This window comes from Halyomorpha halys, unplaced genomic scaffold, assembly GCF_000696795.3.
Source record: "Halyomorpha halys isolate HHAL.00 unplaced genomic scaffold, Hhal_1.1 Scaffold669.1, whole genome shotgun sequence".
NCBI lineage: Eukaryota > Metazoa > Arthropoda > Insecta > Hemiptera > Pentatomidae > Halyomorpha > Halyomorpha halys.
The window spans coordinates 721,470-729,428 of NW_027107180.1; the positions used below are offsets into that span (position 1 = coordinate 721,470).

The following is a 7,959-nucleotide window of genomic DNA, read 5'->3' on the forward strand; positions in this document are numbered from 1 at the left end:
TCTGTTTTGTTTTTTATTTTACATATCCTGTTAAATATTGTTGTTCTTTTTTTTTCCTTCTCAAATTTATTGTTTGACCTATATTTTATGCTGTTCTATAAGTTCTCTAAATTTTAATTTTTGCATTATACTCTAAGACCAAATGCCCCTTGTCAATGCCGTTAATATTATTATAAAGGGACTAGTCACAGAATAAATAAATAATATTATTATTACGTGTTCTTTTAATTGTTAACTGGAACAGATTTTTTTTTTTTTTAATATCTCTTATAGAGGGTTAATAAATCAACTTTGGTTAAACTTCCTTCGACCCCACAGCTCCTTCATCCTTTGAGAGTGCCGCTCCTTCTCTCCTGAGTCCATTTCCTTCCACATTTTGAATTTATTCTTTCTCGAAAATCTGCCTCTTGTATAGTTTTTCGAAATAGTGTTCTGTCAGTCATTATCTTCTGTGTTCATGACCATGTTTTTCATTTCCACTTCTCGAAACCGAGTGGCTTTGGATTTGTAATTTCTTAATAGGTGAAAGAGCTGCTTTGTTAGTCTATACCTTTTTTTTAAAAGTTAATTATTTAAACTGAAACTAATCATTTATAAGAGCATAACTTCCCCGGTTCTGCTATTTGTCAAGAATTATTAAGTGACAGAAATAATAAATTGTTCATATTCCTGAGAAAATTAATATAATTACACTCACAGAAGTGCTTCAGGGATAGGAATAGTTATTTATTAACTTTAATACTACAATAATGCTAGAATTAAAAACAGTCAAAAAGTGATCCCCACCACTTGTTATTAATTATGAATCAATAAACGAAATTTTATAATAAAATGCCGCCCTCCCAAAAAAATGGTAAAATGATTTACGGTTGGAAACTTTTTAATTGAAATTTGGAATGAAAAAGTAAAAAATAAATTTATTTACACCTATAGGTTTCGCATTTATGAGGATAGTTGTGTTTTTAAATTGAATATTTGATATCATACAGTCTAAAAATATAAAATTTTTATCCTATTAACGAAATAAACAGTTGAAAAAAATATATGGGGCTGCTTGAGTGTTCCTAATATGTATGTCATTGAGTAGTTTTGACATTCATTTTGACAGGGTATCATCGGCCTAAGTTTGAGTGCCTTTGATTCAAAACGGGTGAGTACCTTTCTGACCAGTTGGCTCCTCCCCAAAGTTCCCTACCATAACTCTAAACAGGCATCAATAACTGTTTGTACAACAGTTTGCTGGCTAGGATGGAGTTTGAACCTTGTCAAGAACTTGCTAACGACTATGTTACTGCAAATGGTCTATGCAGTTACAAAAAAACTGTGGTTCAGTTGTGTAATAATTATATAAAAACTTGAGTTATTTCTTCCGTTATTGACTATGTTTATTAACATTTTTCACAATTATTTAAAGCTTTATATTAAGTTGATTTTAATCTGATAATCACCTTATTCTGACCAAAGTTAAAGAGCTTTTGTAAAGAAAAGACATCACTCAAAAGTTATAGTACAAGAGCAGGAAAGAAAAAAAGGCAGTTATCTCACCCCAATTTTTGATTACTTTAATAAAAACTATGTATAGTTACTAGTCAAAATTGATGAGTCTGCCTAGTATAGGTAGAGGGAATAAAAAATGGCGGCTGTTTCAAAACCTTTAAAAAAAACACTATTTTTTCATTCGGACCTCTATATCTTAAAAACTACCAACAACATTAGAAAATCAAAGATAACATTATTTAAAGAAGAGTAAATTTGCTGAAATATTAGCCCTACAAGAGCTATTTACGTCCAATATTTCTCGAGATATAGATTTTTAAAAAGCAAAAGTTCTTAAAAATCTACTGAAAGATTAGTAGTTAGTAAATTTATTTTGAGAATTCTATATCTCAGGAACTATGTGACGTACAGATGTCTATTACCACTCAAATTAAAGCTAGCTTAATGGACTATGTAGAAGATTATGAACTTTACCTTCGTAGAAATAGTCGTTTTCATGATATTTGCTAAAATAAATTGATTTATAGTTGTTCGGACAATAACTTCATTTCAGAAATTATTGAACGTACAGATGTCTGCCAGCGCTCAAATTAAAGCTAGTTAAATTTACTACAAAATAGTTAATTATGTTTATGTTTGTAGGAGTAGTAGTTTTTATGATATTTGACAAAATAAACTCACAAAATGTTAATTTATAGTTGTTCCTATAAAATGTTGGATTTTTGAAAAATATATCTCTAGATCCATAAGATGCACATATGTCTGCCAACAGTCAATATAAAGAAAATTTAACTTACTATAAAGTAGTTCATGACACTTATCTTCGTAGAGGTAGTAGCTTTTATGATATTCACACATGAATATGAATCCGAACAACTATAAATCTATTTATTTCAGCAAATTTCATGAACTATTACTCCTACGAAGATAAACATCATAAACTACTTTATAGCTCATTAAACTAGCTTTAATTTGAGTGCTAATAGACATCTGTACGTCAAATGTTTTTGAGATATAAATTTTTCTTGTGTTGTTCCTACTTTTTAAGATATAGAGCTCCGAATGAAAAATTAATTTTTTTTATCGCTTTGAAACAGCCGCCATTTTTTATTCCCCCTACCTATACTTGGCAGACTCATCAATTTTGACTATTAATTATACATAGTTTTCATTAAAGTAATCAAAAATTGGGGTGAGATAACTGCCTTTTTTCTCCTCTTAGGCTCTTGTACTAATTGCCAAAAGCATTGGTTCTACAAGAATAATAATGCTGAACGAATTAAGTATTAATTATAATTTTAATAAACTTAGTTTCTATTAGATAATGATTAGTCAATAATACTCTTAAAATTAGCTATAAGCAAAAACATTGAAAAGTGGAATTTAAGAGAAAACTATTTAAAAAAATTATGAAGAAGATGGTCAGGGTTGCGGTCGAAAAAAGAAACGAAAATAGTTAACAACTATTTATTTTCTGACGTTTCGCCCTGCTTTGTAAAGCTTCATCAGGGATATTCAAGTTGATAGCTTCAGCAACTGAAAAACATAACTAATGCTATTAACATCAACAGCCCTCATTCATCAGGGATGAATCTATACCATGTGGGGCGAAACTACAGAAAATAAATAGTTGTTAACTATTTTTGTTTCTCTTTTCACCGCAACCCTGACCATCTTCTTCATAATTTGAAATTATATTGTCAATTATTTATATATATACATATTTTAGAAAATGTTCATGTATTAACTATTTGTTAAGAACACTTATTTGTGTATAGAACACTAAGAAATGTTAATGTAATACATCAATAACATTTACAATATATTATAGTTTAATAAAAAATTATTAATTACCATTTTGACATTGTTTTAAGTACAATCATTTCTTCGTGTTCTTTACACCCAGTTTTAATTTTATGTTTATCCTTTTTATTAAAATTTCAAATTTATTTTATCAAACTAAAAGCGATTACGAAAATTGTCGAATTGAAAGTAATTGTCGTATAAAGCTAATTCCGTTTAAGTTTTGAAAAATTCTGTTCGTGTTAGATAGGATATTTATTGAGGAAGGTATTGGGCAATATACCATCACGCTGCGACCAATTGCAATGAAGCGGTAACTTTATTATAAAAAATTTCCATAGAAATGTGTCGCCATTCCATACAGTGGCTACGAAGCTGATATTTTTAATGATGGTTCTTGTTATACGATAGATGTGTTATATGGTTAGGTTTGAAAAAAAAAATCCTATTCTAAGTTATATTTTTATTAATGAAAAGAAAGTTTATAAATCAACTTCAATAAATCAAACTAAAAATGCTTTCTGTCAAACCAATTTTTGCTAATAATCGAGTTTTCCCACATAAACTTTAGTTATTAAAGTTAACCATATGCACCATATATTCATCTTGTGTATGAAAGTGTGCACAGCTACTTTTCACATAAAATATTGATGCATAAAATATATTATTAATACATTTAATATATCATGTCATTTTTTAAAATTGATTTATATTTTACTGATGAAGTGTTGGATATGTTATTTTATTTAATTCTGATTTCATAATTACATTTTTACTTATTCATTTATGTTGATTTATTAATTTTTCATGCTCTGTTTTTTATTTTAACTTGTTTTTTATTTTTATTTTAACGGTATTTTCTTTTAAAAAATCGTACCCCCCTCCCCCTCGACCATCTTTTCTAATTATTAATCTACGATCAACTATCTACACTTCATTATTTTGAAAAAATTCTTTTAAAACCAACTCCAAAAGTGTTAACTACTGTTAGTAATAATACGTCATAATTATTTCTGAATTTATTAACACAAACTTCAATGATCCACATTTACTTTCAACTTTTTTGTTTTAACAAACCTCCAACGTTTCTGCCCTGAGACCATTTTTAAGGAGACAGCCTCTAAAAACTGTTTCATTTTATTATTACATTACCTCCTCACACAATACTCATGTTTCTGAACATACCTTAATCATTGATGTCATAATTCATTAAAGTGTCTTTTTTACAGGCTAATTGCCCATGTTTTATATCTGTAAAAATAAATATTAAATTAATATCATGATAGTTTCAATCAATATTTTTAAAATGATTATTCACTTACAAACCACATAATTTCAACTCAAAACGTTTCTAAAATGTTATTCCTTTTCTATTTTTTTCCTTTATAACTTTAATAATATTAATAATAAAACTTACTTTCAACAGTTTAGGACTCTTTCATCGCTTTATTAATATAATATAAACCATTCTCAAACAATTAATATATTAAATCAGTTAGCCTAAATTCTGAATTTATTATTTATTTATCAACCTATGGAAATCAATATTCTCTGACAAGATCATACTGCTCCCATATGGGACATTTCAGTAATTCTTAAACAGGAGTGAAAAAAAATTCTTATATTTCTTTGAGGCACACTGTAATTTTAATCAACTAAGTAAATAAGAATTAATGTAATTTTTCGGGATTTTTAAACTTAATTTTATTTAGTTTAAAGGATTTTTAAACTCAATTCTAACTTAGTTTATTAAGTTTAAGGGACTTTTAAACTTAATTTTACAGATCAGCCGGTAGACAAAGTTGCCTTACACTGGTTATTATAAAATAATTAATGAGATCAGATAGAAAACTGGCATAAACAATGTCGGGAGAACCCCACCGGGCAGTGCTATAAAAATATATTTCCTCATATCATTTTAAAACCGTGGTTCTCACAATCAACGATAGGAAAATACATCATAAAAACGTATATTAGACTTAGGACAAATTATGGAATTTGCGATAACTAAATGCACAAAAAAAAAAGCATAAATGAAACTTTTTAATGCAAAAATTGTAGCCATAATGAGATTCTTAAACATATTACACTTGAAGATCCAGCCTACAAAAAACAACGACATATATTGTTCAAAGATTTAGAAACAAATCAAAATATTATTTATGATAGTATATTAAAAGTAATAGACTATGTAAAAATATGTTACCATAAATATTTGAAATCTTTTTTTTTATTTATTTATTGAAATTTACACCTATATAAAAAAATAATATAAGTAAATATGAGAAATGTTTCAAACACTTGATAATCTTGGGAAGGAACCATCCAAGTAGTACTTCAAATATTAATTTAAATTATTATGTCCCGTCGCCATCTTCTTTTCAGAAGCCTCGAAGGATTAAGAACTTATGGGTTAGGATGGGCAAAGAGTTTGGAATGAAAGGACTTGTTTCTATCCCTTGAAATCTATAAACAAAAATGTATAATAGATATAGTTATGGTATAGTATATATTGTATAAGTAAATCAGATATATTTAACTCAATAAATAATAACAGTAACAAAGGGCCAAACTGTTCTACTGAGATTTCATAGAATATAATTAATTAATATTTTGCAGTATGGAATAAACCAGTAACAGTCTTCAGGGGGAAAGAAAAAAACAAAAATCATAATATTAGGATTTGTTACCACAACTCAAAGTTTCATTTCAAATGTCAATCCAAAAGAAATCACCCGAAACCTCACACCCCTAGGTCTCAAATTTTTCATGGTTTCTTTTAATATATTAGTAAAACCAACTAAACTTGTTACAAATATATTTTTAAGTTAGTAGTTTTTATAGTATCGATTTCTCGAAATAGCAGAATTTCATTATGTTTTGGATAACAAATATTTACGACAGTTTGTGCTTGAGAAATGTTTTATGGTCCATTTTATAGCTTACTATATATGCTTTAGTTTGATATCTGACGTTTCCGAATGTTAACTTGGAAAAACTCCTCTAACGAAATCGTGTTTAATAGGTACGTAGTAAATGAATGAGATGAAAGAGGAAGATATGGTACTAACATAATTTTAGTTTATTATTTTCCAGATAAAATTCTTACCTCCTACATATTTTCTCATTATCCGTTCCTTTCTTACTAATAGATTATTCCAAGTAAACCACAATGGTTCCTATCCATCCCTCTATTTTCAATCCGCTGGTGTTCCTCAAGGTAGTATTCTCGGTCCCATCCTCTACACCATTTATACAGCTGACATACCAACAACTCCTAACACTATCCTTACCACGTATGCTGATGACACATGTGTGCTCACAGTTAGTAATAACCCTTTGATTGCATACCAAACTCTCCAGTCCCATATCACAATCCTCGAAGAATGGTGTCGAAATTGGAGGATAAAGATAAATCCCAACAAATCACATTTACTCTTCGTCGTAAACCTGCCGACTGCCCTACAGTATACTTATCTATATCTATATCTTGGACTACATCTTGACAAACGACTAACCTGGAATCCTCACACAAGACTGAAAAGACAGGAAACTGCACGCAGATTCCGACTACTACAGCACTTACTAGACAAACGGTTTAAACTTCCAACTCATTACAAAAGACTGATCTACATGACAATAATAAGGCCCATCTGGACATACGGAGTTGAGCTTTGGGGCTCCACTAAACCTTCGAATTCCTCTCGTATCCAATCTTTACAATCCAAAATCCTTCGTAAAATCCTCAATGCTCCTTATTTTGTTACTAATAAAACCATCCATAAAGACCTAATTGTTCCTTATGTAACCGATCTAGCCCGAACCCGATATTATTCCTTCCATAATAAACTCACTAACCACCCAAACCCACTCGTTTCTAACCTTGCTTCCTCTTCCATTCCTGGCAATCCTCCAAGGCGCCTGAAAAGAAGATGGCCTCGTGACCTTATATTGTAAACTGTTTTTAGAGTTCTACTACTGGGTAGTTTCTCTACATCCTGTATCATATCATTATGTCATTATGATCAAATTTACTGGTTGTATTTTTTTTATACAGTTGTAAATATCAACAAATAAATAAAAAAAAAAAAAATATTTTCCAGATAGAACCTTTAATACTGTAAGGATAATTTCATCTCCAATCTTCTAAAAATTGAATATATTTTTAGTACAGATTTATAAATTATTCTATTGCATTACTAATACATACATAAACCTATTATAGGCTGTAGAAAATGTTTTCTTGTATCTGTCAGAACTTATTCTATTAAAGGCTGAATAAATAATAATGTGTTTGCCAAACAGCCTTTGTCCGAATGTCCAGGACGGCGTATAGTAAATACTGACGGGCGGCAGGTGTCCTGTTTATTTTAAGGACTACAGCTATCCTTACAGATACTGCCTAGGACTAGAATTCAGGGGTAAGACCGCGACCTAATTCTCACTGACATTATTACCACTCTCTTCATGTGTTCTAAGTTTGGCTAAATCAACATTTTTCTGGCTGTTTAAAATAAAATTTAAGAGAAATAATGGCAATTTATTTTTTCGAATACTGCCTCCTGCAAATGGAATTGTAGGTTGTCAGTGTATTTATATTATCAGTTGTCAGTGAATATATAACATAATATATATAGAATATATATTACGCACATATAT

The 7,959-nt window shown here is 29.3% G+C and overlaps 1 long non-coding RNA gene across 1 annotated transcript in view; it reads right to left on the bottom strand.

Moving 5' to 3' along the window:
• Positions 1 to 4,304: 4,304 nt before the first annotated feature.
• LOC136795323 (uncharacterized) overlaps positions 4,305 to 7,959 on the bottom strand; it is an 11,489-nt gene continuing 7,834 nt past the window's right edge. The window contains exon 2 of the long non-coding RNA XR_010842909.1: positions 4,305 to 4,551. This is a non-coding gene — a long non-coding RNA (uncharacterized lncRNA). The remainder of the gene's footprint in view (positions 4,552 to 7,959) is intronic.